Source organism: Trachypithecus francoisi, unplaced genomic scaffold, assembly GCF_009764315.1.
Source record: "Trachypithecus francoisi isolate TF-2019V2 unplaced genomic scaffold, Tfra_2.0 Contig01474, whole genome shotgun sequence".
NCBI lineage: Eukaryota > Metazoa > Chordata > Mammalia > Primates > Cercopithecidae > Trachypithecus > Trachypithecus francoisi.
In genome coordinates, this window is record NW_022681435.1 from 22,398,060 (window position 1) to 22,423,262 (window position 25,203).

Below are 25,203 nucleotides of genomic sequence, written 5' to 3' on the forward strand. Positions count from 1 at the left end.
GCAGGGTCTGCTGTGTGCACAGAGCACCCATCAGCCCTGAGCAGACCTGAGACATTAGCACGGGAGCTGTCATCTGGAAAAGTGTCACCTCCTGTCCAGCTGAAGTTCCATGAGGCTTCTGCCAGGGACCTGAATAAATATTACAGAACAGCCCAATCTCATTGCCCTCATTTGTCTTCCGGAAGCCCTTGTCCTGTCCTGAGCTTACTGACATGGCCAAAAGACTGAAAATGCTAACAAGACAGGGAGCCCCCCATCTGCAAATCCTGTTCTTACCCATCAAGCTAAGCCAGCACCTGTACTTGTACCAGGTTGAGCCCAACAGCAGCCTCACATCCTAAGGCACAGCTTGCTCTGAGTTCTGAGCTCTCCCAAGGGAAGGTCTTAACCCTAGTTCATCCATTTCCAAAGCTGAGGCCATGAGCTGAGCACCCCAGGATGCTCTCCGCTCTGCCCACAGAGCGAGGTCGCTGGTCTCTGAAGCATGTCCCAGTTTTCCCACACTTCCCCTGTGAGAAGAATTCTGAGGTGCTTGTTAAACCTCCAGCTCCCCAGGTCTGTAACCTGAAGATTCTGTTTGAGTTGATCTTGGGGAGGACAGAGGACCCAGTGTGTTTAATAGGGACCCAAGGGGATAACAATCAGATGTGACTCAAAGCCAGTGCGGTCACCTTGGCTCAGGAAGGAGCAAATCTGGCCCGGCCCGGTAGCTCACACCTGTCATCCCAGCACTTTGCAGGGCTGAGGTGGGCAGATTACTTGAGGTCAGTAGTTCGAGACTAGCCTGGCCAACGTGCTGAAACCCCTTCTCTACTAAAAATACAAAAATTAGCCGGGTGTGGTGGCAGGTGCCTGTAATCCCAGCTACTCGGGAGGCTGAGGCAGGAGAATCACTTGAACCCAGGAGGCGGAGGTTGCAGTGAGCTGAGATCGTGCCACTGCACTTTAGTATGGGCGATAGACAGAGAATTGGTCTCAACAAATAAAATAAAGAAACAAGCAAGTCAGTCCAGGCTCTTAGACAATTCACCGCAAGTTTTGTCAAATTCACTCTATGTGCAGAATGGTGGTACACACGTGGATTCGGGGTTTCAGGGCCCTCGTGCAGGCCATCAGACAGCGCAAACCTGCCACTCTTGCAAAATGTGGTAACTAAAGAGCTTCTTGTTAATAAGGAGTATCTGTACAGGTCAAGATTTCACATGCAGCTATCCCATTCCTAAGGTGACTGTCCAGTGGAGAGCCTCCTGGTTCTTTCATGGCAGGAGTGTCCCAGGAGAACATGCATCGGAAAGGAGATCAAGGAAAGAGCCACGTATCCCCTTCCAAACACACCAAGCAGAGTGCCTCAATCTCTCAACAACTTAAGGAAACTAACCGCCACTCACCAGAATTGCAAGCCTCTCAGAAAACACGACAGAATCAGGTGGAAAAATCAAGCCAGTTTCTGAAGTGGTTTAAACTGAGAAGTTTCCAACCCGATTTATTGGATGCTGACATGCTTCCCCACGCCTGGCTTCACGGACGGTCTGGGATGTGGTTCTCTCTGCCAGCGTTGCTACTGCACATCTTTGCTACTAATTTCCAGTGTAAAGAGATAAGGTTGGTGGGGCCACCATAACTTTTTGTGTCTTTTCTTTTTCTCTGTCTGATAAGAAAATGGCTTTTCCAACCAGGAGAGAAATTCACAGACAACTGGTGAGGAGGCTCGGCTGGGGAGAAGTGCGCTCCTACCTTTCATGCGCTCCTTCCCCAGCCAGTGAGGCTGCTGAGGCCGGTGACATGCTCTTCAGTGCAGCAGCCCGAAGGGAGCAGAGAGCAATGCTGGCAGCTTTCACCTTCTCTAATGTGGTCAGCCCACATTTTGTAAACGAGTCTGTTTCACATTCAGTGCTACACATACTCTTTGTGAAATAATTTTAAAAGCCTCAGGATACATTGCATAAGAAACCAAACAATTAAAACATTTTATGAAACACAAACAACAACAGCAGAAACCCATAAAAACAGCATCTGGGCTTTCATATCTCCTTCAGGGCCTGTAAAGTGGCCAGGGTTGCTGGATCATGAGCCGTGGAACCCAGTCTGCTTCTTTCTCCAAGTACAGCTAGGCCAGGTGCACCCACCCTCCCTTAAAGGGACACGCCAGCAGGCCAGAGGCCCTGACACCTTGCACCCTGCTCAGCGTCTGGGAGTCTTCTACTGGCAGGTGGTTTGTGGGCACCTTGTGTTCTCTTTGCATTGACCGGGAGCGCCTGCCTCCCCAAGGCCATGTCCCTGTGGCCTCCGGGCTCCTTCCCTTTCCCATCGCGTCCGCTCTCACTGAGTCACAGGGCCTCAGAGCTCACTTGTTTCAAACATGCCTTAACAATGAAGCTGAGACCAATTGAAACCCCCAGTGCAGCAGTGCTGACCGATGGTGGGACATTGAAGAGGCATTTGCATCAGAGGGCTGGCTCTGCCCTCATGGGGGGATTAACACTCTTTCTCCAGAGTGAACTCTCACTCTTGCAAGACTGGATTAGCTACCTGGAGAGCAGGAAGTCACAGAGCAAGGCCACCCCTTGTGTTTTGTCTCTTTGCACACACCTGCTCACCTCTTTCACGTGTGCTCTTGCCAAGTAATGTCATCCGCCATGTTGCAATGCACACAAAGCCCTTGCCAGATGCAGCCACCCGATCTTGAACTTCCCAGCCTCCAGAACTGTGAGCAAACTACCTTTTTTCTTTATAAATTACCTAGTCTTGGATCTTGTGCTATAGCAACAGAAAACAGACCAAGACATGACTTACCCAAGAGCTTTCAGGGAATTCACAGCCAAGCAAAGGTTTGAACCAGCAGCCCTGACTCTTGGACAGAAGTATTCCTGACACACCACGCTGGAGGCTCAGGAGTGAAACCACCTGGCACAGGTGCTTAAAGAAAACGCAGGTAAAGAAGCAGCTGTCACTTCTAGTAGGCAGAACAGGGAAGCGTCACATGGTTGGGCCGACGTGTGTCCCAGATGTGTCCAGACATGGCCACCCGGTGCCTGTGATTGGTGGTTAGACCGTGGCATGTTGTCTGTGTCCAGACACAGCCACCCGGTGCCTGTGATTGGTGGTTAGACCGTGGCATGTTGTCTGTGTCCAGACACGGCCACCCGGTGTCTGTCTGTCTTGCCGCATTGGGTCATGGGTGGCTTGTTCCAGACACGGCCACCCGGTGTCTATCTGTCTTGCCGCATTGGGTCATGGGTGGCTTGTTCCAGACACGGCCACCCGGTGTCTGTCTGTCTTGCCGCATTGGGTCATGGGTGGCTTGTTCCAGACACGGCCACCCGGTGCCTGTGATTGGTGGTTAGACCGTGGCATGTTGTCTGTGTCCAGACATGGCCAGCCAGTGCCTGTGATTGGTGGTTAGAGCGTGGCATGTTGTCTGTGTCCAGACACGGCCACCCGGTGTCTGTCTGTCTTGCCGCATTGGGTCATGGGTGGCTTCTCTGGTGTTGCTCTTCAGCAATGTGATGTGTTAGGGAGAATGCCGGGTCCAGCTGTGTGGGCTGGGCTGGCACCAGGGAGGGGCTGCTATTCTGTTTCTTAGAAATGCTCCCATTTCGCAGCTTTGTTCCAGTTGGCTTCTGGCACGTATCGGCCATATGGGACCTGCCCAGCCGCATGCACACCCGCAGGTATCAGTGCCCCATCTCCACAGCATCAATCACTTTTTGGTTCCTGTGAAATGTCTCAGCTTCACAGTGGAGAGGCTGGGACAGGACCATTAGTGAGAGCCTCAGTTCTCCTGATGTTCCTAATTGCTGCATCCCAGCATAGCCACGGTCAGAGGCAGTGTTTTGTCAAAGTCCAGGCTTCAGAATCAGGCAGACCTGGGATTTTGCTCGGGCTCCCTCTCTGACAAGTTGTGATCATGAAAAGCAGGAGATGAAATCTCTCCAGGCCTCAGTTTCCCATCTGTAAAGAGAGGGTGAAAACACTTACCTTCCATAGCTAATGTGAAGATTTCATAAGATTATATGAGTTTACCATATGTGAAGTATTAATAAATGTTTAATCATCACTTTACTGCCTTTTAGTAGTTACAATTTACCTAACATCTACCTTGCGATTTGACATTTGAAGTTCTCTCATCTTCAAAAAAATACATAATTGTCCCTGTTTAACAGATAACGAACTGGAATGTAAAGAGGTTTAGTAAGACACCCTGAGGTTAAAAAGTGAGTGAAGTCTGAGGCAGGGTTAAATCTATATCTGTCTGTATCCACAACCCATCATCTTCCCAACTGACAAGGGATCCCCGACCAGGGCTGTGGGCCACATGCACAGATGGCCTCAGCAAATCCTGATGCAATATTGTGGGGTATGAGTTTTTTTGGAGAAACAGGTTCATCACATCTCAAAAAAAGGTTTTGCACCAAAGAAAGTTAATAACCCAGCATTATACCAACTTTTCCTGACTTCCCCATTGCAGGCACTTTCAACATGTCTTAGCATCAAAATCTTTCTTTAAATAACATCTTATCCAAAACTTTATCATTTACCAAAGGTGGGGAGGTTAAAAACTGCTTTGGATTAAGGGCACATGGGGAGTGGGAGAGAAGGGATCAACGGCTCAGGTCCTTACCAGCTCAGCCTCCTCCTCCTCCCAGTCCTGCCCCTGCCAGGCGCCGAGGCTCCAGGGATCCCAGGTGGAAAGCCACCATGCCAACAGCCACAGTTACCACAACAGTTTTCCATATCATCTGCATTGCAGCAGCCACTAACAATTCCATCAGGAGACACTCAGAGCAGAAACCATACATGTCTCCAAGACGCTGTGTGGACTGAGGCAACGCTCAGCTCCAGTGTGACAGGTTCCACTTTAAGGACCAGGCCTCAGATGGTTGCCTGAGGAGGTTTCCTGAGCAGACAGCGCAGGGAATGGAGCACAGAGTGCTTGGTGGCCCTCCCAGAGTGCTCGCTGTCCTGCCTTCCAGCATGTGAGGAATTGAAGTCTGAGTGGAAGACCCTTAAGCCTAGCAGTCAGAGGAACGCAGGGCAAACATTGGCCAAGAACACACCCTGGAGGCACCTAGCCAACGTTTTTCCGAATGATTTCAGAGATGCCAGGAAGAACTTCCCAAGAACGGCACTCCCCACCCAGCCTGCTAGGAAGTCTGAAATGAACCCTGAGGTTCCATTATTCTGTATCCTAAAGAATGTTCTACCTTCAAATACCCTGGCTGGAGCTGCACACACAGAAGGATAAAGGTCCCCGAAGACCACAGGAGTCACCACTCCAGGGAGAAGGTGGGTTAGAGCCCCAACCGATGTCTGAGCAGCGCCTTAGATTGCACCAGTGCCTCACAGCCTCACTTCATCTGCTCTTCCCAACTACTCATGAGATTGAATGCAGGAGGTGGACGATCCTCTTTTCACAAATCAGCCACTTCATGAGATGTTTATAGAGGGACGCAGCAGAAATACTGACGCTGAGCCTGTCCTCTCTCCAAATCACTACACCTACACCAAGAGGCTACAGGAACAGAGGTGGGAAGAGGCATTAAAAACAATTTTTAGCTGTTTCTTAAAAGTGTCTGGCCTTGACATTGGCTAGGCATCATCAGAACACTAGACCACATTGCACTTAATAAGCATTGACGTTATGGGAATCTGTCTTCCGAATGTATTACTTCCCGCAATGCTGTCTTTTGTTATAAAAGCGCTGCAGCATTTTTACAGGTTCCTAGAATCCCGGAAAGAGTTTTTAGAATCCTAGTCTCACAGAAGGAGCTGCATTCCAATGTGAGGTATCTGTCGCCTGCACCGGACTGGTGGTGACCAGTGTTTCCCGGTCCACATTGTGGAAACACCATCAGAAGGGATATCTCCAGAAAATGGCTAATTTCAGGGCCAGGTCATGAAGGAAAATGTGGCACAATTGCCATCAACCCAATCAGCAAGTGGACGATCACTAGGATAATGCCCTTCTCTGTCAGCCCTTAGAACAATGCACTTAGCCTGTATCATGTGACCTCCGTGTGGCTCCCCTGCTACCATAAGCTCCTTATGAGTAGAAGGTGAGTTTTAGAGTGAGACTGTTGTGCCATAAAAAAGTGCCATATGAACAAAAGATCACTGTATTGTATAACACATGTGTTTCCTCCAATGAAATTTTTTAGGACGGGGACCTTATTGTACTGATTATCATTTTTGTCTTTTAATTTTTGACATATAATTAATTTCTTGAACACCCAAGAAAGTGTTGATGTTTTTGACACATGAAAAGCCAAGCTTCCCTTTGGTTCATGCGCCTCCTGCCTTATGAAATTGCTATTCCTGTTATTTATAGCCATGCTCATCTTGTTCCAGGTACTGGACCATGCACATGTGTGGTCCCAAAGCCTCCACACAGCAACCCAATGCCCAGTTCAGCAAAGCTGTCAAAGACCTTTAGGAAAAAATATTTAAAGACAAGCAAAAATAAATAAATAAATAAAAACACATAAGGCAAAAAGAAGATTTGCCCATGAGGTAGTAAAGACCTAGCATGTAGCATAGTGCTTGGCAGCTCCAGCTCCAGCGAGGCTGCCTGGCTGTGAAGCCCATCTCAGAACGCCTGCACAGGACGCCGTGCTCCACGTAGGATGCTGGGAGAAGCAGTGGGCTGGGCTGTGGAGGGTCACAGCCTCGGAATGGGTGGCCTGCAGCTTCTGGAACTCGGTGAGCTTCCAAATGACATTTCACACCAAAACTATGCGAAGATTAGTTTTTATGCACGGCAAAAAGCACAAGAACACAAGACAGTATATGAAGACAGCAGCTAATGCATCATCACTATGCGTATTTTGTCTACCTCCAAAAACACTTCCCTAGAACCTAAAATTGAAAAATATGTATACACATGAAAATGTTTGAAAAAAAATTTAAGAAAGAAGCCAGGTAACTGAAAAATTGAAAGTGGGTAAATAATTGTATAAGCAGCTAGGGATTATATACTTAACCATAACTGAGTTTTGAATTTCCTGGCAGTCAAGTCAATAAGTGAAACCTATGACTTTCTAAGGACATTACAGTTCTCAAGAAAGACAAACATTTTTCCCCAGGTAAAGTTCTGTGCTTAATTCATTAAGCAGATACGTAACATAAAAGACACTGGATAACATCATTAATAGTCTTTAAGAAAATTTAGAGTATAGAAAAATGCGGATTATTTGGCCATCTCCTTTAAGATAAAATCAAAACCCTAATTTCACTTGTTCTTGTAAATTCCAAAATTAGTACATCTTATTGTAAAGGATTCTTACACTGCACAAATGAGTAAAAATGTAATCGTTTTCATTTCTAAGACAGAATTTTTAGTTTTCGTTCATTAAAGATATTTGTATTGTGGCTTTGCTTCTCAGTGTACCTAGAACATGGGAAAAGGGACATTTTCAAATCCTGTACCCTTTCTCTCTCAAGTGTCAGCTCCCTGCTTAGGTTTCTGCTGAATTCTTAGTAGGAGGCAATTCAAGATGCAGCTCTGGATAGCTCTGTCCACAGAGCTCTCCGTGAAATGAAAATGCTGGCCACCTGCTCTGCTCAATGCCACCACCGCTGACCCCGCATGGCTCCTGAGGGCCTTGACTGTGTCCGGTGCAACTGAGGGACTGCAGACCACTGAAGTGTTCACTCTAAAAGCAGTAAGCAGCAAATTTTATGTTGTGTATATTTCATCAAAATAAAAAATAAACTGTACATACAGCAAGCTGTAGAAAGTTCACAGAGATTCTGAAAGGAACACAAATTTGTGTTAAGATGTTGCCAAATCTGGCTCAGTTTTGCTGGGCTTACTCATAAGATTTCCAAAAAGGTCTCTTGGTTCCTTTAGACTCAATTTCTAGAGTGATACAAACACAGGATCTGGTTTTCTGTCTGTGAAAAATACAGGATTTGGTTTTCTCTCTGTGAAAATGATAATTTCTTTTTAAAAAGGTTGCAAAACTTGTCTCTTTGCCTTATAGGGTGATCTACCCAAAAGCAAAGCCTTCACCTCGGACCAGAACTACCTTCTGCACTTTGGTTCTTTGTCCTGCCCTCAGCATTCTCCTTAAAAGAAACAACAAACATTAAACACATATAATAAGGGCATATGTACATATGCAACAATATTATATATACTTAACATATTATACTAAATATTATAAATCTTTCTCTACATTTACATAATTAAAACTTTTTTTTTTTTTTGAAACGGAGTCTCGCTTTGTCACCCAGGCTGGAGTGCAATGGCGCGATCTCTGCTCATTGCAACCTCCACCTCCCAGGTTCAAGTGATTCTCCTGCCTCAGCCTCCCGAGTAGCTGGGATTGCAGGCATGCGCCACCACGCCTGGCTAATTTTGTATCTTTTAGTAGAGACAGGGTTTCTCCATGTTGGCCAGGCTGGTCTCAAACTCCTGACCTCAGGTGATCCGCCTGCCTCAGCCTCCGAAAGTGCTGGGATTACAGGCGTGAGCCACTGCGCCTGGCCAATTAAACCTAATTTTTTAAATAATCCTGACCAAAGCTTCAGTTTACCTTCCACACCAGGACACATGCAAATTAGTACAGACCCAGAGTTCGACAGACACACAACTAAGCCCACGAGATTTCAGATCACCAAATATTCCAATAGATTCGTAAATAAAGTTGGTTTAGGTGTGGGGCCTTCTTAGGTATGGTTTTGAGACAAGGGTTCTAGGTACAGGTGAGAACAAATCTGCAGTAGGTTCATTTTCTAAAATGGTTTCTTTTAGGATCAAGCCAGCCCTCTGTCTCAATCTCCTACTGACAGGAGGTGCAAGAGCTTTGCCTCCAAGTTGCCACAGTGCCTTCACAAATCTTCCATTCTCACAGGCATCAGATGCCCACACATCATGTTTTGCAATGACAGGATACTACTTTTTGAAATATTGCCCTATTTACTTTTTCTGGTAATTCCTTTCCTTCCTTTATTCTTACCCCATTCAAGCACTTCTGCTGTCCTGCATTTATTGACTCAGGGGAATAATTCAGTAGGGGAGGAAAGAAAGAATCTTGAATCTCCTCCTGGCTCCTGGGTCTCAAAAAGGTAGTCCCTTGGAGGAACAAATAAATACTCAAGCCAAGACATATGGAAGTTTTGAGGAGAGATGTGCTTGTCTCCCCAGTTGCCCACCCCTAACCCACCCTTGGACTAGATTAAAATGTACTGGCTTACAGGGAAAAAGAAAGGCGGATAAGAAAGAGAAGTCAGTTGCAGGTAGGATCCCGGGAGGCTGCAAAACCTGACATAAGTTCAGAAGATCCGGAGTTCCCACGCCCAAGAGAGAACATCTGTAGAGTGAGTCTGGGTCAACTGGCCCATGAGGAGCCCACAAGATTTCTGTAATCTAACACAGCAAAAGCACGAAAAGCAGATTCCCAGGCACCATTAAGTGCATGCCAGCGGCAGCAGCTACCAGGCATGTGCCAAGGAAAGGGAGAGCGACGGGAAGGCCAGGGGGCCAAGGACCAGCTCACTGCTCCAGAAGGGTAGGGGCCCAGATAGAGGGCAGCAAAAACCCCAGGCTTCCCTGAGCATCCCTGCAATGCTGAGTAAACAGTGCTGGGACATTCGAGGGGCTGATTGACTTTTATTAACATTCCATTACCCCCAGGAAAAGGGAAACTTGAATTAGAAATTAAATCAAGTTACTAAAAACTAAAGACGTATATTTCTTGCACAAGAGTTTAGGCACTAAGAATTTTACCTCCTTTAAGTAACAATCTACAGCCTTCACCCAGAGGGTGTCCACTCCCTGGGGCCAGTGGGCTTTCCTAATTCATCTCTTTGCAGAGCAATTCGCAAAAGAAAGTCTGCTTTGGCTGCAACGCCAGCACTTACAGACCAGAGCATCCTGTTCTGCACTTTGGTCTTATTCAAAATGTGTGTATATCGTGTTCAAGTATCTAGAGCAGGAAGTGCACACAGAGGGTAGGGGTCGCACCTGCATCACAGCGTGCTCCCCTCAGAGTCCTGCTGTAACCTCTGTTGTGGATTTTCCCTTCACAAACAGTTTCATTAACAGTTACCTCTAGGATTTAACTGGAAAACTAAGCAATGTCGCAAGAGAGCTCTGGGGAAGACTGACCTTCCCAAAGATCTTTCTGAGCCAAGAATTGTTGAATTCTCTGAGCCAGAAAGGGCAGCTCTTTCTCTTCTGAAGGCACCACCGCATTCCAGTTAGGAAGCCTCCCTAGGACAGGCTGCCCAGTGACCAGTGGCCACGCCGGCCCCCAGGGAGGGATGGAGAGCTCTGAGTAAACGTGATCTCTTCATCTGTACATGGAAAACCTTTTGGAAAGGGTATGCATGCAGTCCTTATCCCTCAGTGTCCACGGAGCCCTGAGGACAAGGAATCATTCACAGAAATCTTCAGGAGAGCCTTGAAAACCGAGTTAGTCATCCACACATGCTTCAGAAATTACTCAGATAAGTTAGGAACCCAGAACATTTGGGCTGATTTTGTTGTGTGGTGTGTTTCTCTCTTGATGTTCATTTTTATCCTCCAAGTTCCTTTCCTCTTATGCTAATAGTTATCTGCCTTAAATGGATAAAAAGTGAAGACCCATTTCCTTCTGATTAGTCTGCCAGTCACCAATGGGTCTTCTTGCCTGATCTATGCATTCCTTCTTCCCTCCAGCCTCAGGGCCAACTCGTGATCTCACACCTGGATTCCAGCAGTAACTTCCAGCCCGCCTCCAGACACACCTCAGCCTGGTCTACTCTGCTGTCAGCTAGGTCTCTCTTCTCAATCACTTCCTTTCCATTCTCACTCTTGACTGCCTGCCACAGGTAAATCAAGCTGGCAGCAGTGGTACAAACCCTACTACAACCAGACTGGCCAAGGTGTTCCCTTTCCCCTGGCCACAGAGAGAGCACGGTTCAGGCCGACCATAGCCTCCCTCTCGGCTCTCTAGAACTTAACCTTGCAAGTTGAAGCCAGCTGCTCAACCTCTGTGGCCTCGGGGTCATCGAGACTGAATGTTCCCTAAGGCCTCTTTCAAATGTGCATAAGCAGAGACATTATGGGGGTGAGCCTATGCCGCTGGAGCCGGAAGGGGTCTTAAGTGCCACCATGACATCTCTGTTTATGCAAACTCCACATGCAGATGCTCTGTGCCAACTCCTCTGCTTCCATTTCCTCATCTGTAAAATGGGTATCACAAGAGCACTCACCTTGAAAAATGATGAGACTTAAACAAAATATCCATACTAAGTATTTAGAACATGGCCTGGCTCACAGTGAGATCTCAGTAAATGGTAGCTTTGTCATTGGTGTTCGTTAGGATTATCTGATTCTTACTTTCTTCGGACATCAGCCCACATCCACCACCTCCAGGAAGCCTGCCATGACGACTGCAGTCCTTAGTAATTTCTCCCTCTTAGTAACTTACAGCATTTCTTCTGTCTTCCCTTCACTTGACACACAATCACACACACTCTACAAGTACTGTTTCTTGTATTCTTATTTTATCTAACTTGTGATGCTTTTCCCTCAACCAGATTTATGGAGGGCGCCCCCTATGGTGCTTCTCAGTAAACACCATGGTGACTTGACAGTGCCATGCCTCTTGTTGAACACCTGGAGCTACAGACATTGGAAAACTCCAACGAATGCCCAATGTCCTGGTATGACCAGAAAAGGGCCTGTCTAGGAAGCTGAGAGTCAGTCAAATTCGGGACCAAGAACTTCACTTCAACAAAGGTAAGAGTCATTAACACATCTACTTCCATGGAAATTGCTCACGGTGGATGATCTGTGATTTAAAAAAATAATAAAAATAAAAAAAAAAATTCCCCTAGCTGTTTGATCCACTTACAGGGCTAAAGAAGCCCAGAGAGTTGGGAAAACTTCAGGTTTGGGGGTTTCCTTTAAATTCTGCATGTTATTAGCATAGTTTACTTTTTCCTTATCAGTGAATATTGTGTCCTTTGCCAATAACAACACATCTCAACACATAATGTGCCTAAAAGAAAAAAGGAGAGAGCAAGACCAGAGTGTTCGGGTGGCAGTAGTTCCTTAACACAACCCAAACACACAATGCTCAATATGTCATAATGGAGGTATCAATCTTAAAAGAATTTCATCAGTCTCCAAAGACACCATCGCCAGGAACCATGCCACACCATACCAGCCAGTGAGCCAGGCTGGTTCTTCTTATCTCAAAAGATCAAATGCCCAGGAACACATGAGTCACCTGCAGATTCCTGCTAATGAGCAGAGCCCTGCACGAGGGTTGACAAGACTGAAGCCCAGAGTTCTTTGTCCATGAATGTTGGACAAGAACGGGCAGTGCCTGCTTCTTTTAACTTCGAATCTGCTTTAGCAAGAGAGCTAAATGGAAAAGCAAGCCCTGCACTTCTGTTTTCCATGAGGACCCAGAAGTCATCAGCAAAGCTGCAGCCCAAGATAAGAGAAGCCATTCGCCTCCTGGGACCTCCACGGAGTGAATGCCTTTAAGATGACAAGAGCTGGGGTGTAGGAGGAAGGTCATTTTGTGACTGTATCTTCATTTTGGTAGATTTTCTTGCAGATGTTTCCAGCTGATCATGTCTTTATAATGGTCTTAGTAGACTGGAAGCCTTAATACTTTAAAATAAAAAGAAGTTACCACCTCAGCAATGCTATTAGTGTCACAATAGGTGGTTGTTTGTAATAAGAATCCTTGTACTTGGGATGAAAAGACAACTCTGCTTTTCTACCATGATGATAGATTTTCTGAAGCCTTGGCTGAGTAAGTGGTTTAAATTTGGGTGTAGCTTTCTGGAGAGGAAGCCTTTGGCCATGGAGCAAAAGTAATCTTGTTCTAAAACAACTCCTGTGAGATCTCCCTAAACATGGGAGCTAACCAGGGCTTCTCAAACAATCCAACAGAGATATTTCACAGACAGAATGCTCTCAGCAATCTGGTATTACATGGGAGCTAACCAGGGCTTCTCAAGTGATCCAACAGAGATATTTCAAAGACAGAATGCTCTCAGCAATCTGGAATATTAAGTCCTTGACAGTAAGATCAATGATTTGCAAAGAAGCCCCTAAATCAGGGTCTTCAACCTTGGCACGACTGACATTTGAAGTTGGAGAGCTGGGTAATTCCTCACTGTGGGGGCTGTCCTGTGCACTGCAGGAGGTATATAGAAGTGTCCCACTAACTACAAGTAGCAGGAAGATCCCCTATGTTTTGACACCGGATTTCGGCCAATGCTTGATGCTTCACTCAGTGAACCAGTAAATTTTACCATATCACACTTTAGCTTTTAGTAAGGGAATGTAAAAGACACCCCTTCATGTTCTTCCAAAAGATTTTCCAATAGAAGCAACTCAGAATGAACCCAGGTGATTTCAGTGGTTTCCAGGAATTCTCATGTTTCATGCATGGGACGTGGCCCCATGGTGCTCAGATCCTGCCTTATGAATAACTGTCTCATTCTCCTCAGGGAACAAATCCTCCAGCTTTCGAAGGACACCCAGACAGGTTGCTTAATGATCATTGGGACATTGTGGCACCGATTTTTTAAATGAAATACACATAAATATCCTGAGCCTGGGGGCTATTTCTCTCTAGTCCTGATGGTCTCTCTCATCTTAAAATAATTTACAGGAATTCTGCAATTATAGTAGGTCCCGGGTTGTTTTTCCTTGCATCACTTTACAGAGATACTTATCAAAAGCCCAAACAAGGCACCATAAATCGTTCACTTCCTTGGTAGGCTCATATAGTTCTGAGTCCCATGTGGTCTATCAAAGGGTCACTTGGTGAGAGGCCAAGCTGCCAGACGTCTTCTCTCATTGCTTTTTAATTTCCTCTCTTCCTTTCTTTATTCTCAGAGTTACTACATCTTTAAATAAAAGACAATGCACAACTTTAAGGGAATTTCATTTTAAATAAAATGTTCCTGAATTTAAAAAAGAAGAAAGAAAAGGAGAAAGGAGGGGGAGGAGGAGAAAAAGAAAAGCCTCTTCTTGATAACTTGCCTGGACTTCTTGGCTCGGCGTATTGGCCGGGTTCCCACTCGTTCCACTCCATACAATCGGTTACTTTCAGACAACTAGTCAATGGTACCAAAGCCAAACAAAAAGGGAGCGCGCTCATTGACTATTTTTCTTAAGCCTTGCTATTTACAGAAGATGAGCGTCATCTGCCTTCCCTAGCTGGTCTCTCTCCGTTGGATGGCTGGCTTCCTTCGTTGAGTCCATTGTTGCTGCACTGGGCTTTGTGAGAGGGGCTCGTTTCTTGCAGGTGGCCAGTTTCCCATGTCCCTAATGTCCCCCCTTCCTCTGCGAATGGTCTCATTCCAGCAAACCTCATAGTCAAATGAGTGGGTGGTTTGGGGACTGAAGCATGCCACGGAAGGCTCATTTCTTTTGCCGTTAACTCCTGAAGCCCCACCCATAGTAATCAGAACATTCTGTCCAACAGATGACAAAGTCTGCATTTTGTCTCCTCTTTTGATCTATGAAAAATCATGCATCTCATGGCTCTATATGAAAGCAATCTGAAAAAGAGGTTTTTTCCTCCTTTTGACAAATGTTACTGGAACAGAAACTCTCTTGTTCCTCTCACTTCTGTGTTTCTTGATATTTTGAACTGGATAGATGAATGAATCAAGGAATAGTTGCAACACAATTCTGAAAGAGAAAATGTCGTTTTAAAGCACAAATTGATAGCACACGTGTGCTTGGGCTTTGTTTTCATTAGAGTGCAATTTCCCTGAGGACAAGTATTTGCATGGAGTTCTTTAGCCTTTCTTATAATGGAACTGTGGTATTATCAGTATATATATATTTTTTTTTTCTTAAATTAGGATGTAGGTGTTAATATGCTTCATTCATACCCTGGGCTAGGCTCCGAAGATACAGTAGTCCCTAAGTGGGGTTGCCATTTTGTGCATGTACTTGTAATGTATTTTACATTAGTCCTATATTAGGGTGGGTCTCACGCACCAGAAGAGAGGATAATCTCCAGTCCCAACTCATGGCTATGACATGACATGACTGGTTTGTGTCTAAAAAGAATGTAAGCGTTTCCTCACCTGCTTGCTGAAACAGCTCGGATGGAGAGACTATCCAGACTTAAGCTTGAATTAAAATGCAAGAAAATTTTAGAAAATCACTAGGCAAGTAGGGGAATTAAATGACGTGCCACAAAACTGGGTGAAGTGGGAGATAGCAAAGAGTCCCATATCAAAATCCTACCTGCCTAACTTTTTTTTATCACCTGTGATAAATTCAGTACTAAAGTAATTCCTACTTCACTGGGCTGATGTTATCTCAAGAATAAAATAAGTCTAAATTCCACATCTAGAAGTCCCTCATTTACTCTTAGGAGGGAAAGCGTGACACGGGGGGATGGTTGTGCTTTATTGAAGGTGATGTGCAGGGGAGTGATGACTTTTAAATGCTAAAAATGAAACCTACTAAGACTGTTAACATAAAAATAGAGTCGAAGTAAATCAATCATCATCAAAAACAACAACAACAAAAGATTCCTTGATTTAGAAGGTGATCATTTAATCAAACCTTTATTCTTTTTCCGTTGAAAGCTCTCCAATCTCACACTAAGAAAACAACTATACATCCAGGTTATTCTGAACCATGGAAAAAAACGGAGTTTTTTTTATTATTCAGAAAAATGGAAACATTTTTAACTTCAAAAATTTAAATAGCAGTTTTGTTAGTATCTTTTGTTATTACCTGTTCTGAATTCTTTTCAAAGAAAAAATACAAAGGAAGCAAAGGAACAAGGAAAATTGAGGGATGATAAGAAAAAAGAAATGAAGGGAAGGATGAAAAACTAAAGGAGAACTATAGGAAGAAAGGAAGGAAGGAAGGAGAAAATAGTCTTCCAACACTTAAAGACAGGTGTGCTAATAGGGAAGTACTGACATAAGCAGCAGCTAATATAATATCATAAGCTACTCATTTAAAATCATTCTTGAATATTCCACTTGCAGAAATAGGAAGCAGTCATATTTTTTCTATTCATCCTGCTAAGAGCAGATAAAATTCCTGCACATTACATATAAAGCAAACTTCAAAAGACTCTAAAAGTTGGAGAGAAGAAAGCAGACCACCAGCAGGACCTCAGAACCCCAGGAAACACACAGTGGGGGTTTTTGTTGGTCGTGGTGATTTATTTATTTGGTTTTTACCTCATCTATACTAGACTTGTTACTAGAAAAGCCAGAAACCCAGAAGTATCAATGGGCACATAGAAAGAAACAGACAGGAAAGCTTGTTCCCCATAGACAAAGGACCAGAGGACGCACTGCTTAATAAGAGTGAAAACTCTTAAATGAAACTCATTTCCTTCCAGCCAAATACCACAAAGAAAAACTGCAGTCCACTCCCACCCCTGCCAACACATGGAAAGTTTGGACTTCCATCATGACAGAGCCATAATGAGGCACCCACACCCCGTTCCATGGTGTTGCCTAGGAAGGCCAAATGGTGAGTCTGGACTTCCAGTTCACCCATGGTGACAAAGAAACCTTCCCCTCCCCAGAGGCATGGTATCAGAAGTGACCTCCTGGACAGTCAGGATTTTTATCACTAAACAATAGGAACAAAATCATCCCACCATAATGTCAGTGAAGGCCATATAGTGTGCAGAGACAGCACACTGCCCCTCTCAGCCAAGTGGTATCTGCAAAACCTAGTGGGGAGTTTGAGCTCCCAACCACATTTATCAGTAATGAGATGCCTTTACCTCTTCTTCTATCAACAGAGACCAAGTAGGGAACTTAGACTTCCACCCTACCTGATTGTAATGAGTGGCATCCCCACCTTTCCTTCCTGTGGCATAGAAGTGTCAGAGAAGGTCTGCTAAAATAGAAGACCTAAGTGGGGTCCAAAGACTCATAACATACTACACAAATGCATAGGTTGTAACCAATACTTATTCATCATAGGAAAACCAAGAATATCTCAATTTCAATAAGAAAATACAATCAACAGACACCAATATTGAGATGGTACAGATGTTAGAATTATCTGTGAAAGATTCTGAAGTAGTCATCATAATAATACTTCAATGAGAATGTACACTTTGAAAAAAAAATTAAGAAAGTCTCAGCAAAACAACAGAACATATAAAGAAGAGCTAAACAAAAACTGTAGAACTGAAGAAAACAACTAAAATTTAAAAACTGAATGGATAGGCTCAACAGCAAAATGGAAGGGACAGAGGAAAGAATCAGTGAACTTGAACATAAAACAATAGAAATTATTCCTTTGGAACAACAGAGAAAAAGCAGCCTGAAAAACAAACAGCCTGTTGCTATGACTAAATAGCTAATAGTCATGGTGCCAGAGTCTGGGAAGGAGAGGAGAGAGAAGGTAGAGTTTACTCAGTAAGATAATAACTGAAAAATATCCCAAAATTGCACAGACATAAACCTACGAATTCAAGAAGCAGAGAAAATTCCCAAACAAGACAAACCCAATGAAATCCATGAGAAGATATATCATAGTCAAATTCTGAAAACTAGAGGGAAAAAAAAAAAAAAACCCCAGCAGCAGGAGTGAAATGACATCTTACATAAGGGGAAAAAACAATTGAAAAGATAGCAGATTTCTGATAAGGAGCCATGTAGTCCAGAAGAAATTGCCATGACATTTTTCAGGTTCTGAAAGAAAAGAACTGTCAACTCATAATTCTATATCCAGGAATGAAGGAGAAACTAAATACTTTCAGATGAAAAATAGCTAAATAGCTAAAAGAATTTGTTGCCAACAGACCTCCCCTTAGAAAATGTCTATAGGAAGTTCTTTTTTTTTTTTTTTTTTTAGACGGTGTCTTGCTCTGTTGCCCATTCTGGAGTGCAGTGGCATGATCTTGGCTCACTGCAAGCTCCGTCACCAGAGTTCACGCCATTCTCCTGCCTCAGCCTCCCAAGTAGCTGGGACTACAGGCACCCACCACCACGCCCAGCGAATTCTTTGTATTTTTAGTAGAGACAGGGTTTCACCGTGGTCTCGATCTCCTGACCTCGTGATGCACCCGCCTCAGCCTCCCAAAGTGCTGGGATTACAGAATTGAGCCACCAAGCCCAGCAGGAAGTTCTTTAAACATTATACAATATACAGTTCACTCAAACTGGTAAAATGACAACACCTGTAGACTTTAAGTTACATATATAATGTAATGCCTAGAGCAACCATTAAAGAAGGCATGCAAAGAAATCACTAAAAAACTATAAATAAACAGAAATGGAATTCTAAAGAGTTTTCAAGTTGCCCATGGAAAAGTAGAAAGAAGACAACAGAGAAACAAAACCAAGAGAGACAAACAGAAAAGTAAAATGAGAGACATATGCCCTGACACACAAGTGATTCCATTAACTGTAAGTGGTCTAAGTATACCAATTAAGACTGAGACTTTCTGCCTTTTGTGACATTATGAATGGACCTGGACGACACTATGCTAACTGAAATAAGCCACACAAAAAAAGACAAACACTGCACGACCTCACTTATATGTGGAATCTAAATAGTCATACTTATAGAAACATAGAATACAGCGATGATTTCCAGGGGCTACAAGGAGGAGGAAAAGGGCAGGTGATGGCCAAAGGGTACAAAGTTTCAGTTATGCAGGATAAATAAGTTCTGAAAGTCTACTATATAGCATAATACCTATAGCTAGCAATACTGTATTGTATACTTAAAATTTGCTTTAAAAATTATAATGATAATAAAGGGGGCATGAAGACCTTTTGAGAGGTGATGGATATGTTTATAGCCCTGATAGTGCTGATAGTTTCACAGGTGTGTATTTATCCCCAAACTCACTATGTTGTATACATAAAATATGTAAGCTTTTTACATGTCAGTCATACCTTAATAAAGTTACTTTAACAAAAATGACTGAGATTTCCAGAGTATATTAAAATACATAACCCAACCATATGTTGTCAACAATGAATTCACATTTAGTAAAACAGTGTAAGCAGGATGAAAGTAAAATGAAAGATATGCCATCCAAACATCAATCAAAAAGAATCAGGAAGTGACTATATTCATATCACATAAAGTATATTTCAGAATAAAGAAAATTACTAGGGACAGAAAGGGATACCACCAGTAAATATGCAATGATATACTAATGTATACTATGTAATATACTGATAATTTTCCTGGTAATTATATATATGTGTGTAATGTGCATTATATGTGTGTGTACACATATATAATATATATGGAATATATATACATAAGGTACATATAATGTATATGTGTATTATATATGTATATATGAGAATAAAACATTAATCCACACGGAAAAATAGAAATTATAAATGTGTATGCACCAAACAATAAAACTGCAAAATACATAAAACAAAAACTGATAGACTTGAAAGTAGAAATATACAAATCCAAAATTATAATTGGAGAAGTCATCATTTCACTCTCAACAACTGACAGAGAAACAAGACAGAGAATTAGTAAGGATATAGATGAATTCAACGTTATCAACCAATAGGGTCTAATCCATATTTATAGAACATTCCACCCAACAACAGCATGCACATTCTTCTCAAGTGCCCTGTGCCAACATGGGCTATATCTTGAGCCATAAAATAAACCTTGCCAAATTTAAGAGAATTAAATCATATAGTACATGTTCTCTGACTACACTCAAATCAGAAACTATAATCAAATAGAAATCAATCAATAGAATAATAAAAAGAAAGCCTCCAAACACTTAGAAACTAACAAATAAAAATATTTTAAATAATCCATGGAACAAAGACAAAATCTCAAGGAAAATTTAAAAATACACTGAACTAAACAAAATGAAACTATATTAAAATTGGTGAGATGCAGCTAGAGCAGTAAGATAAGAGAAATATATTGAACTAAATGCTTACATTTGAAAAGAGGAAAATACTTTAATCAGTAATCTAAGTACTCGTGTCAAAAAACTAGAAAACCAAATAGCAAAATAATCTAAAACAAGCAGGAGGAAAGAAATAATAAAGACAAGAGTGGGGATCAATGAGATGAAAAACTGCAAAACAATAGAGACAATAAGTGAAATTATGAGATAGTTATTTGAAAATATTAGGAAAAATGTCAAAGTTCTTGCTAATTGAAAAACAGAAAAATTATTCATATTAAATGATTAGTATCAGGAAAAGAACAGTGGATAGTAATACAGATTCTGCAAACATTGAAAGAATAATAAGGGAATACCACATACAACTCTGCAACATCAACCTGACAACACAGATAAAATGGACCAACTTCTTCAAAATATACAAACTGCCACAGCTCAGTCAATATAAATAGTTGCATAACCCAATAACGATTTAAGAAATAGGGTTTCTTATTTGAAACTCTTAAAAAGATATCTCCTGGCCCAGATTATTTTACTAGCAAAATCTAGCAAGTATTTAAAAAATTCACACCAATACTACACAATTTCTTCCAGAAGATAGAAGAGAAAGAAATCCTTCCCACTTCATTTTATGAAGTCAGTAGTACCTTGATACTAAAATCAGAGACAGAGTAAAAAAAGAAAACTGTAGACCAATATCACTCATGAATATAAATGGAAAGATCTTTAAGAAAATATTATCAAATAGAGTTCAGTAAAACAAAAATCTAAAATATGTGTGTGTGTAATGATTATGAGAAGTTTATTCCAGGAGTTCCAGGAGTTTAGCTTCAGAAGTTTATTCTAGTTTAATATTGAAAATCAGTCAATATTATTGTTATAGACTGAATGCTTATATATCCCTCAAAATTCGTATGTTAAATCTTAACACTCAAAGTAATGGTATTGGGAGGTGTGCCTTTAGAAATTATTAAGTCATGAAAGCAGAGCCCTCAAAGTGATGGTATTTGGAGATGGGCCTTTGAAAGTTATTAGGTCATAAGGGTAGATCCCTTGTGAATGATACAGAGATTCCAGAGAACTCCCTCATCCCTTCTACCACGTGAGGATACATTGGGAAGGTGCTTTCTATGAACCAGAAAGTGGGTCTTCACCAGTCACTAACTCTGCCAGTGCCTTGATTTTGGACTTCCCAGCCTTCAGAACTGTGACAAATAAATTTCTGTTGTTTATAAGTGACACATTTATGGTATTTCGTTATAGCAGCCCAAATGTACTAAGATAGTAATCCACCATACTAACAAGGTACAGAAGAAAGATCACATGTTTATATCAATTGATGCAAAAAATTTTTTGACAAAATTGGACAACGATTTATAAAAAAAGCCTGACATAAAACCAGGAATAAAGAGGGTCTTCCTCAGCTTCATAAAGAGCATCCACAAAAAGAAAAAAAACTGCAATTAACATTGTACTTCATTTTGAAATACTGAATGCTTTCCCTGCTAAAATTGAGGGCAAGGCAAGGATATCTGCTTTCACCACTGCTATTCAACAACATGCCAGAAGTTCTAACCAGCACAGTAAAGCAACAAAAGGAAATAATAGGCATGCAGACAGAAAAAAAAAAGAAATAAAACTGCCCATATTTGCAGAATTTCTATGTAGAAATCCCAAGATATTGACCAAAAACAACCCTTTAAAGCTAACATGTGAATTTAGCAAGCTCACAGGATACAAGAACAGCATACAAAACCATTTGTACTACTATACAGTAGCAATGAACATGTGGAAAGAAACTAAAATTACACTACCATTTGGAATCATTCAAAAAAAGAATGATTTTTTGAAATCATTGGTAATGAATAATAAATACTTAAGTGTAAATCTACCAAAACATACACAGAATTTATATGTTAAAAACTCAGAAATACTGATGAAAAAAGTTAATCAATATCTAAATAAAGGAGAGACATACCATATTCATGGATTGGAAGACTTAACATAAATATACCAACTCTTCCCTAATTGATATTCACATTTAATGCAATTCCTATCAAAATCTCAGCTGAATTTTTTACAAATATATAAAAGATTATTCTAAAATTTATAACAAGGCCACAAGCCCTAGACTAGTGATAACAATCATGAAAAATAAGCTGGATGGAATCACACAGAATGCCATCATTACTTACTTTACAGCTATAATAATCAAGACTGCGGTATTGACAGAGAAACAAATCAATAAAACAAAATAGAGAATGCAGAATTACCCCCAGGAGTATGGCCAACTGATTTTTTACAAAGGTGCAAAAGCAATTCAATGGATAAAGAACAGTTTTCTCAACAAAAGGTGTGGGAGGAATTGGATATCCAGAGGTTAAAAGAAAAAAAAAATAGACCTCAAGCTAAATTTCACATCTTATATTAGGTTGGTGCAAAAGTAATTGCGCTTTTGCCATTGAAAGTAATATAATGGCAAAACCACAATTACTTTTGCACCAACATAATATAAAAATTAATTCAACAGTATCATAGATGTAAATGTAAATATAAAACTATAAAACTTTTAGAAGAAAACAGGAGAAAATCTTTGAGACCTAAGGTTTCTCAAGGAGTTCTTAGACTAACACCCACACCTATAAAAGAAAAATTTCAATAAATTGGACTTGCATAAAATTAAAAACTCTTTATCTGCAAAAGATCCTTTTAAGAGGATGAAAATACAAGCTACAGACTGGGAGAATATATTTGCAAATACATTGAACTAAGGGGTCATACCTAGAATATATGAAGAACTCTCAAACTCACGACTAGGAAAAAAGCAATTGAAGCAGCAAATAGCAGAAGACATTAAGAGACACGCCACCAAATAGGATACATGGGTGGCAGCTTAAGCACATGAAAAGTTACTCAACATCACTAGCCAATAAAAAAATGCAAATAAGACCATGATGATATGTGACTATATTCCTATTATAGTCACTAAAATAAAAATTAGTGACAACACCCAATTCTGGTGAAGACGCAGAAAAACTGGATTTTTCATACATTGTAAAAGAGTATAGTTACTCTGGAAAATAGTTTGGCAGTTTCTTTAAAAACTGAATATATACTTACCTTGTGATTCAGCAATTGCACTTTTTGCATTTATCCCAGAGAAATATTTATGTTTCTACAAAAACATACACACGATTATTCATAGAAGCTTTACTTTCACTAATCAAGAACTGGAAACAATCAAAATGTTACATTAATAGGTGAACAACTGTGGTACAGCTACACCATGGAAAAGTACTCTGCTATGAAAAAGCACAAACTATGGATACATACAACTTGAATGATTTCAAGAGCATTAGAGTATTATGCAGAGTGAGAAATAAAAAGCCAATTTCAAAAAGCTGCATGCTATATGATACCACTTATGTAACATGCTCAAAATGGCAAAATTATAAAGACAGAAAATAGATAAGTGGTTGCCAAGGTTAGGGATTGGAAAGGGAGGGGTAGAAATGATTATAAAGAGGTGGTATCAGGAAGTCTTCATGGTGATAGAATAATTCTGTATCTTGATGGTGACAGTTGCATAAATCTATATAAAATGATAAAGTGACAAAATGAAATGGAATCATACACACACATTGTGCCAATACAGGTTTCTTGTTTTGATGTGATGGGATGTTACCACTGGGGAAAGCTTGGTGAAAGGTACCTAGGACTCTTTGTACTGTCTTTGCAACCTCCTGTGAATCGTTCTTATTTCAAAACAAAAGAGTTTTTAAAATTATTCCAGCTTTTGTTTACAAAAGCAGTGCATCCATGTGGTCAAAAAGTCAAATAGTATGTGAAAACATAAAATCAAAATCAGAATTCCCCTCTTCACCATGTCTATGCCCAGATCCACTCCCAAGTAATAAACATAATAAACAGGCTCTCCATTCTTCCATGTGAAATATGCACCACTGTTTGTGTACCTTTTAATGTTTTTTTTTGAGACGGAGCCTCGCTCTGTCACCAGGTTGGGCTGCAGTGGCGGGATCTCAGCTCACTGCAAGCTTCACCTCCTGGGTTCAAACGATTCTCCTACCTCAGCCTCCTGAGTAGCTGGGACTACAGGCACACAGCACCATGCCCAGCTAATTTTTGTATTTTTAGTAGAGAAGGGGTTTCACCGTGTTGGCCAGGATAGTCTCGATCTCTAGACCTCATGATCTGCCCACCTCAGCCTCCCAAAGTGCTGGGATTACAGGCATGAGCCACCGTGCCTGGCCACGTTTTACTTTTTTAACACAAATGAGATCATATGATACATGTTGTTTTACACCTTGCTTTTGTTTTCTTAAAAATCTTTCTTGGAGATTTTTCTTCCAATCAGCTCAGTCTTTTCTTTAAAGACCACATGTCATCAATCATGTGTATGTCTCATCACCTCTCATCACTATTCTCCTCCCCGCAGATCTTAGGGCTGCTCCTAGACTCCTTACGCATTTTGCTTTGCTCTGTGTTGCTATCGCAAACAATGCTACAATAAACAAATGAGCGTCATCTACATACACCTTTGCGCCTAGCAGTGGTATGAGAGAGCTATTTCATGACAGTCTAACCAACACTGGGTTTTATCAAACTTTTGAAATGTTTACTGTTTAAAATGTTACCTTTGTACTTCCAGACACAGCTTTTCTTTGACTTCAGCAACACCGCGTCACCTGTTCCTGGTTCTCCTGCCTGGCAGGCCCCTCCTGATCTCTTCTCCTCCCCTGCAGGCCCCTCCTCTATCCTCTGGTGGTTCCTTTTCTTTGGCTCAAACTTTAACTGTTTTCATCTGCAGGGCTCAGTGCTGGGTCCTCTTTCCTCTCTACATGGGCTACTTGGGGATAGGGTACCAATTCCCTAGAATGTAAATACCACTGTAATGCAGGCAAATCCCAAATTTGATCTTAAGCTCAGGGCTTTCATCCAAGTCCCAGATTTGTATCTATAATTGCTTACTTGACATATCTAATTAGACACTTCAAAGGTATCTCAAATTTCTTAAGTATAAAGTGGACAGAAGTCTTGGATTTCCCCCTTTAAACTTCCCTGGTATCACTTGAAATCAATTCCTTTTCGCTAAAATGTCTCGAACCAATCACTCAAGGAGAACAGAGTTGCAGCCCCCAGGAACTCTCACGTACGCCTTCTCCTGTCCATCTCCACTTCCCCACCTCAACAAAACCCCCAGACATGTTTAATTGTAATTAACCTTGTTGCCCGCTTCATTCCATTCTCTCCTCAGCTGTAAAGGTTACCTTTTTACAACACAAGCCTGTAAACTAGATCAAATTACTTCTTTGCTCAA